The sequence below is a fragment of the Spea bombifrons genome, chromosome 9 (assembly GCF_027358695.1).
Source record: "Spea bombifrons isolate aSpeBom1 chromosome 9, aSpeBom1.2.pri, whole genome shotgun sequence".
NCBI lineage: Eukaryota > Metazoa > Chordata > Amphibia > Anura > Pelobatidae > Spea > Spea bombifrons.
In genome coordinates, this window is record NC_071095.1 from 23,180,495 (window position 1) to 23,190,148 (window position 9,654).

Consider the following 9,654-nt stretch of genomic DNA (forward strand, 5'->3'; position numbering starts at 1 on the left):
TCACAAGCTCGCCAATACGGAAGGCACCAAAAAAGGAGAGAACAAACCCCAGCCGAAACAACAAGAACTCCTCCCGCGACACACAAGCCCCGTCTAGAAACGTCACTAAATCCAACAGCAGGGGGTATGAAACCGGCCTCCTAGTATCCCGGCTAACAGCACCCCGCCGGTACCCCCGCAGAACCTGACGGACCATGAAGTGCTTCGTGAAATCAGGCTCACCCCCGGCCTTAAAATGGAAAGCCAGCGCTGCCATCCGGCGAACCCAAACCAGCAACAGATACCCCACTACTAAACCAATAACCCACCAGCCGCAACAGGCCCTCCGCCCTACTGAGACCCTCTTCCAAGCTGGAAGCCTCAGCCCAAAAAGCACTCCATTCACCCCAAACCTGATCATAAAAACCACGCGTGGAAGGGACCAGGAAACGTTGCAGCAGGACCTCTACTCCAGCTCGCCCAGACTCCGCATCCAAGCCGGAAAATCCGTGCCCACCTTGTCTGCCCCGGGCGCCAAAGCGAAGAAAAGGTCCCACTGCAAACGACAAAGGGAGTCAGCTATACAATTCTCAACACCAGGAACATGAGAAGCCCAGAGGCACATATTGAGCTGAAGACAACGCAACACCAAGCGCCGCAACAATCGCAACACGGGAACCGAAGAAGAGGTGAGGTTAGAAATCACCTGAACCTGGCGATTAGCGAGCCCATCACCCCAAACCTCCACCAAAATGGGAAACAACTCCAAGAAACTTAAATTCTTAGTTAAACCTGCTCGAGCCCAGCCGGCCGGCCAGCTCCCCACACACCAACTACCCCTAAAATAAGCACCAAACCCCACCGCTCCCACGGAATCCGTCCACAACTCCAGGTCCACGTTAATGACCGGCTCCTCCATCCACAACGTCCAGCCGTTATAGTCGCACACAAACAAATCCCACACCTCTCGATCCTCCTTCAGGGATCTCGTAAGCAGCACAAAATGATGCGGGGCCGATACACCAGCAGACGCTAATGACAAACGCCTCGAAAAAACCCTACCCCTCAGCATAACCCGACGCGCAAAATTCAACTTTCCCAACAAGGACTGCAATTGCCGCAAAGTGACTTTGTGCAGCCGCCAAAAACTCGCATCAAAAAAACCAAGCTCAACCGCTTTTGCCTCAGGGAGCCAATAAGACATGTCCCCCGATTTCAATACCCAACAAACACAAGGAACTACACGGCCCCTCAGTCTCATCAGGTGCCAACGGGACACCAAAAAGACGCAACACCTGTTGCATTGTGGCCAACAAAACCGCACACTGAGAAGAACCCGCCGGACCGACACACAAAAAATCCTCTAAATAATGAAGAATGGAAGGGAGACCCCCAACTTCCCTAACCACCCACTCCAGGAACGTGCTAAACCTCTCAAAGTACGAGCAAGAAATGGAGCAACCCATCGGGAGACATCTGTCAACAAAAAAACCCATCACCCCAAAAACACCCCAACAAATGAAAACCGTCCGGATGCACAGGCAGGAGACGGAAAGCAGCCTCAATATCACCCTTTGCCAATAACGCCCCCCTACCAGACACCCTCACCCAATGCGCCGCCCTGTCAAAAGACGCGGAAGAGACCGTACACAGAGCCGGGTCCATACCATCATTCACCGACTGCCCTTTGGGACACGACAGATAATGGATCAACCGAAACTTGTTCGGCTCCTTTTTGGGCACCAGGCCCAACGGGAACACCCGTAAATCAAAGATAGACGTGGAAGGAAACGGACCCACCATCCTACCTAACCGAACCTCTTTAAGCAACTTGTCAGAAACAACAGCCGGGTTGGCCAACGCCGACTTAAGGTTACGCGACCGAGCAGATAAACCCTCAACCCTAGACGGAACCCTCAACCCTAGACCTCCAGCCCCAGGCGCACCACATGACCCCCACACCTGCGCCACATGTCGCCACCACATCACGAAAAACTGAAAGCTATTGGAGCGCTACCGCCGAGCTATCCCCAGAAACCGCAGGCGAATTCCCCAGCAAAACAGAAGAACTCCAACCACTCCCAACCAACCCACTAACAGGTGCAGAGTGCAAAGAAAAAGGAGAAATTAATGGAACCAAATGCTCACCTTGAGATGCAGCGCCCCCAGCGGTGGATGTAGAAGGCATAGCCTCCGGAGAATGTGCAGCAGATTCACCGGACCAGAAAGCAGCAAGAGTGTTCAGCAGATCATCCTCTGTCTCAGTGCGTGGAGCAACCGAGCGACAACCAGCAGCAGCCTCTCCAGTCTCTCTGCAGCTACCCAGCACTCCCGGGGTCCCCGCACTGGCCCGCAAGCCAGGCCGCGACTCGGACACACCGGCAACGGAGCTCTCAACCGCGCCGCCCAGCTCCTCCCCGGAGCTGGATGGAGACTGCGGCGGGGATGAACGGTGCGGCTGCACCTCCGGCGGGAACTCCGGCGCTTGGTAGGCCCCGAACGGGCCGCAGGGCGGGCCGGAGACGCAGCAGACACTCTCCGGCCAGACACCTCCAGGCTCAGCCTGACGGGAGGACGGGAGACCCTGGATCGGCCGGACCTCGACGAACCAGAAGCAAAAGAAGGTCCCGGAGCCAGCCAAGAGGACAGGACCCCGGACAGCCACTCCCAGAGCCACTCCACATCTCCCCCAGCAGCCTCCTGAAGTTCTTGGAGCAAGCATTCCATACTGGAAGTCATCTGGAACCTGCAAGACAAAAGGTCAAATATTCTTTAAAATGATTGCCCCTATAGGCCACGACCCTTCCTTATATACCCCCCAGGGAAGGTAATTACCCCCTCCCTTCTGGCCCTGCACATGCCACCAACTTAACACTTTCAGTGCCAAAATTTTCGCTTAGTCACGCCTTAACCCCTTAAACAGGCCTGACCATGGGTACCTCATCCACACTACATTCATGTTGCCCCTCTGTCAAATTCTTTCCCTCCGGGGCTGTTCTTGACAACAGCACTCCTGAATAACACACAAAACAGATTTGCAGGTATCAAACAATTATAATTCACATAAAAAACCTCTGCATTAAAAGCTATAGGTAAACCCCCCTAAATTATACGCATAGATCACAGCTTGCACACCCCCAAAGCCAACCCTAGCATCCACACTGTACACATAAAACCAGACCAGCACCCAAACAGGCCAGAATGAATCAACATTTTCCCCAAACAGCAGAGCGTATGCCATCTTTCTCCCATAAACACACTGCCGATGCCATCTTGGTCCCCAATGCTTAAACACCCTGCTTATACCATCTTTGCCTTTTTCACAAATCAATTATACACCTAGGATTCACACAAACACTTTTACAGTCACTCACTAATTGACTTCCATTCACACAATCATTTATTCTTTCACACAAACTATTTACACAGATTCATTCATTCCCTCACTCATTCACACAATCCAGCCACACATCAATACATTCACTCTCTCATTCTGACTCCTTATTTCAATATTCTTGCTACCCTCCTTTCTCACTATCTACCCCCTCTCCCTCTCTTCTCCCCCCTTCTCCCGCCCTTCTCCCTATTTACCCCTTCTTCACTATCTACCCTCTACCCCCTCCTCACTATCTACCACCCCCATCTCCCTATCTACCCTCTCCACCATTTGAAGTTCACTTACCTTGTAAAAGTCCTGCAATGACATCACAAGGCCTCTATCTCCCTGCTCTGCCGCAGCGCGCAACCAACACAGAGGCGAGTGAGAGGCACCAAGCGGTTGCTGAAAAATTAGTCCTGACCAACCACTTTTAACCCTCCTATATGCCACTCTGCCCCATGATATGCCTTTTAACCCCCTTTATGCCACTCTGCCTCCAGAAACACCTTATACCCCCTATATGCCAGGGGCATATAATGGGACATAGTGGCATACAGGGGATTAAAATGCATTTATGGAGGCAGAGTGGCATATAGGGGAGTTAAAAGGCATTTCTAGAGGCAGGGTGGAATAAAGGGAGTTAAAAGGCATATCATGGGGCACTCTGCCTCCAGAAAAGCCTTATACCCCCATATAACAACCCCCCCCCCGCGCCAATTCAAGGGTCTGGTGGGCCCTGGGCAAAAAATATAATAGTGGGCCCGTCCTTCTGCCTTCCCACCGATCAAATGCAAAAACTGGGGAGTACAGAGGCTTCTAGTAGAGGGGGGGTTGCAGTTGAGGGCCCACTACTAGCCTGTATTCCCTCCACTACAGCCACTGCCCCCCCCCAATGCAGTGGGGGAGATAGGTGCTATATGGAGGGAAGATAATAGATATAATCAGGAAAAGAGGCTGAGGGAAAATTCAAAACCTTAAGCAACAGGGAGGGGGATCCTTATGCAATGGAGGCCCAACGTGCTCTTGGCTGGGTTCTTATTTTGCACATTTAAAACATTGCATCGATAAGCCACAGCAAGCTCTCAACACCAGAGCTGAGAAGTGCCGTTGAGGCCAGGGGGAAGCGAGCGCTCCATCTCTATAGAATTGAAGATGCCACAGTATATGCGGCCATCTTTTTAAATCAGCTTCCTAGTCCGTCACGCCACCGCAGGCGGCCAGAAGAGGAAGAGCGGAGGGGGGGCCCTACAGTCAGAAGGCCGCCGGACGTGCGGCCATCTTCAAATTCCACTACCGCAGACCTAGGGTGACTGTCACAGAGCTGGCTAGTCCGACCAACTACCTCCGCTGTCTTGTCAACACACTGTCCCCGGTTCCCCAGTCACTAGCCGAGACTCAGTTTAGGGTAAAACCAAACGAAGACTCATTTATTTCTCACACACAGGGCTGGATATATCCAGCAAAACACACATTAACATAAAACAAGATATTAAAACACCAACCGCCCCCTTAATCTGCCTCCCAGAGACAACGGGGGCAGTAACGGGATTAACAATACAATAGAGGGGGGGACTGATTTATACAACATTAAACTGAAAGAATGGTGGTCACTCCCTGGTGGCAGATCCTGGCTGTCTGCTGGAGATAATCCCCTCAGCCAGTGATGAGATGATACTGCTGGGGGTAGCCACTGAAGCCTTTACAAACCCAGGGCCCATAGTCGATAGGGAGGAGGCTGCCAGTCAGGCCTCTCCAGTGGCCCCAGTGATAGAGGGTTCCATCACAATTCTCACCCTTTCGAATTGGACTGACACAGGATGAGACCCCAAACGGGTTGACTCCGTAGTCAGTCGGTTAATTTGGCCCATCAATACCCTCCCCAAAATCCTGCACCATCTCCCGGGTACCGCTGGGGAGGGATGCCTCCTGCATCCCCTCCCTGGTGCTCCTGCTGCCGTTGAGGAGGGAGGTCAAGTTGATCCGGTCCCAGAATTAGGTTCTGCCACTGGGGAGATGGACCGGCTCTTCCACCTCCCTGCTTCTGCTGGGTTGGCGGGTTGGCCGCTGTATCTCCCTGAATTCCTGCCACTTTAGTAGGTGCTGGGCAGAGGCCAGTGATGCTCTGTCCGGTTGCCAGCGGTTCACCTGGGGTTAGGGAATCTTGTGGGTCGGCCTGCCGCTGGGGAGGGAGGACCGGTTCCTCCGCTGCCGGACATGTGAGCTGCCGCTGGGGAGATGAGCCAGCTGCCGCATCTCCCTGGATCCCTGTAGCCATTGAAAGTGTAGGGCACAAGCCAGCAGCGCTCTGCCCTGTTGCTAGCTCTTAAGCTGGGTGGGTGCTAGTGGAGACTGAAGTCCCATCCACTATCCCCAGAAAACTTTCTTCCTTTCCCTGGGAAGAGAAGCCAATGGCAAGCCCTCCATGACCAACATCCTCAGATGTAAGCTCAATTAGATCCACAATCTCTGGATCCAGTTGTGGTGTAAAGTCACATAGCTCTGGTATCGGATCTGGATTAGCTGCCCAGTATCCCTGTGACTCAGGGGTGGAGACCGTAGTCCCATCCACCCTGCCTGGATCAACATCCTCAGATGACCACTCAATAACATCCACAAAATCCCTGGACACTGAGTCAAACAGTTTTTTATACGCCTTCTCCAGTTCCCACTCCCACTTTCACTCCCTGAAATCCTGGATGTCCTCAGTCCGCCACTCCGCTGTACTTCCGAAGTCCGGGTCCTCCTGAAGACTATCCCATAATAATCCCGGGCCCCCAAAGTCATAGCCCTCTGGAGAACATTATTTCGCAGTTCCCCAATATGCTTGTTCTGTATACCACTGCAGAGCCCTATAGTGATGTTCCAGCTCTACCTCCTGTTGGACCAGCTTGTCCAATTCGGATACCCATTGCTCCTGGGGTTGCTGTCCCAGGAATGACATCCGTAGTTCCCGCTGGTCTCTAATCTTTTGTTTGGAGCTTGGAAGACACTAACCCCAGCATATAACAGCCCTCTGCCATAGTGACCGTCAAACCAGTTGCCTCAGATTCTGGTATTGTTCTATTGGCAGGAGAGGATGACCCGCAGCAGCCCCTGGAATTCTGATACCACATCCATGTCCTCGTCAAGGCGACCGAAGTCTGCCGTCCTGTCGGTCAATCCCGGTAGAAAGTAATTGCCCCTCAGACTAAGAAAAAATCCCACCGCTGCCACCGATGTCACGGAGCTGGCTACTCCGACCGACTACCTCCGCTGTCTTGTGCTTCCTTAGCCCTGGACACCACACTTTCCCCGGTTCCCCAGTCACTAGCCCAGACTCAGTGTAGGGTAAAACCAAACGAAGACTCATTTATATCTCACACACAGGACTGGATATATCCAGCAAAACACACATCAACATAATACAAGATATTGGGACACAAACCGCCCCCTTAATCTGCCTCCCAGAGACAACAGGGGCAGTATTGGGATTAAACATACAACAGGTGGGGGGGAGACAGATTTATACAACATTAAACTGAAACAATGGCGGTTACTCCCTGGTGGCAGATCCTGGCTGTCTGCCGGAGATAATCCCCTCAACCGGTGATGAGATGATACTGCCGGGGGTAGCCACAGACATCTTTACAAACCCAGGGCCCATAGTCAATAGGGAGGAGGCTGCCAGTCAGGACTCTCCAGTGGTCCCAGTGATGGAGGCTTCCGTCACACTATCTATCTATCTGTAAATGTCTCATGGACTCACCTCTCATCTCACTCATTCGCTCCCTCTTTCCTTCCATAGCCATGAAACCATACTGCCCACAACATCCTCCACTAAGAGGATAGATATTATTATCTGCAAACTAACCAACAAACATGTCACTCAGCAATCAGGATGACACAAACTCCACATAGACGACACTACCTACCTGTTTCTTTCAATTCACAACCGCCTTTCCATTGTCACAGTTGTCGCTGTCCATCAGAGAGTGCTGCCCGTGTACTGCAATCTTATTCGCTGCTCAAAGGGAATATCTGCATCTTTAGCTGTCAAATTATTCAAACCTTCCCACTCGGCTCAAAAACTCCTCAAACCTACTCCTTCCTTCTACACTTTCACTAAACCAGACAGACCCCTAAAAAAAAAAACCTAGCTATCTATCTATCTATCTCAAATGTCTGTCTGATGACAAACAACATAAAAGTTTTCCTTGCAGCATGTAGATAATCCATCGCTACCTCCTAGACTGCAGACAGACAGTCCTTCCCAAAAGCTCATTAACCGCTAGCGGTGCTCATCAATCCAGACATCTTATCTCACAATTTACCAGACTCCACAGTTTACGTAAACATCATCATCATCATCATCATCATCTCTCCATTTTTGCGTTTTCCACATTCTTTCTCATGTATATCATTAATAAGGATGAAACAGAACATACTGGTCAGGTACAAACACGTTCATTGAGTCATTACATTTCTCAAATAACAATGAAAACTAGGAAGAAGAGTATCTATCACTCATTCATAACAATGCGATTGATTGTGTTACTCTGCATGTACATATCTATACGTGACGATGCATGATGTTTGTTTGTTTGTTTGACTCAGTGTGTAAGTGTATGCTGTTTGTTTGTTAGAGTGAATCCATGTTACAGAAGGTTTGCATGTTTGTTGTTAGTACATGCATATATTCCACTTACTTACTTACATAGCAGTGCCTACGCCCTGATCTGCTCCCTCCTCTTTTGCCATAAAGAATATATCCTCATCCTGCACATTTCACATAACCTTGGCATTTCACTTAGCAGCTACACTCTGCTCAACCACTAGAGGTTCGGGTTCAACCAAATTTATGGATCAAATCCCACTTGCTCATAGATTAACACCATGATAGGGTATCAATTATTTCACGGATGCATCGAGCTCACCACTCATATCCTTTCTAGAAATCCTACGTATGGAAGATGTACTAGGAACGTTGCTGGGACTTCTTCCCTGCCGGCGATTGTTTCCGCAAACAATACAAAGACCGGCTTGGATGACAGAGTCACCCAAAGCCACAACTCACATCCCCTGGGAGACGACTACTGGACACACACTACCCTACCACATCGCAAGCTGCTGCTGCTCGTCTGGATCAGAGTCCTTTCCTTCAATCAAGGATGTCCTAACTAATGTGCAATTACATCTCTCATCAAACACAAATCACTACAGTAGATCATCAAGAAACCAATGCACTACCACACACAATCAACCATAGTGCCGTGTATTGAGTCGTCGCTGATAAACTATTACACCATATCTGAATGAATCTAGAAAAGACCTAGAGCCACACGTTTACACCAACACCCAGTATGCCATCCATCAGTCACATAAACACACACCTCACAGACAGAGGAAAACTCACTCAACCGCCACTTAAGAGTGGATCCCGTGTCTGGAGCAGCATGCATAGGATTTCCCCCATCTTTTTCTTTCTTTGTATTTCCATCTATCTATCTTTTAAAGAGTTGCCATTGGCTTTTGACGACATCACTTGTAAGAACCTTACGCCAGTCACAGACTCCACATTTATCAACGTTCATTGTGTGGTCTGTCTCTAAAAAAGTTGTGCTCTCCACCCTGACAAAATAGGATCCATTGTTACAACGGCTACAGCCTTAGGTGTTTGCTGTTAGCAAACCCAAACACCCAACTGTACACAGCCATGGTTCACACTTCCAAACTGGACACGCTGTTTACCTTTGTAAGATACGAGAGTCTAATCAAGGAGAATTGATTGATACAATAAATAATAATATATATAGCTGTTGTACTTTATCTGTTTCTACCATTTTCACTTACTTTATACACGGATCCCTTGAAGGTCATTGCCCGCCATACGGGACAACCTTTACACAAAACTCGGAAAGAGATGCCATAGCCAGATCGCCGCTCGTGGACAGCTGCTTCATGCTTCTTAACGGGAGGTTGTCATACTGGCTTCATACTCCAGGCTGGGAGGTCCACAAAAACAACCATAGCATCAGAAGTTATGGTGGGTAAAGCTGCTGATGAAATCCCTTGTGGTTGTGGCAGCGCCATGACATTTCGGAGAGGAAAGTAAGCCTTCTGGCTTGTCTGGTGTCTGTAGACGAGTGTTTGTTTAATAACGCTTCTACATACCCCCTTAATGTTAAGTGGAACGGGTTCCCAGCATCACCTTTACCTCCCACCACAACTTCTGTACAAGCAGTTGAAGGAAAAAGAAATAACATGGAGAAACATTGTTGTTAACATTTTGACAGACCTGAACTCAATCGATTAAGTGC

At 49.9% G+C, this 9,654-nt stretch overlaps 1 pseudogene; it reads left to right on the forward strand.

Moving 5' to 3' along the window:
- Window positions 1-8,614, forward strand: part of LOC128504391 (ryanodine receptor 3-like) — a 35,206-nt pseudogene extending 26,592 nt beyond the window's left edge.
- The last annotated feature ends 1,040 nt before the right edge of the window (window positions 8,615-9,654 follow it).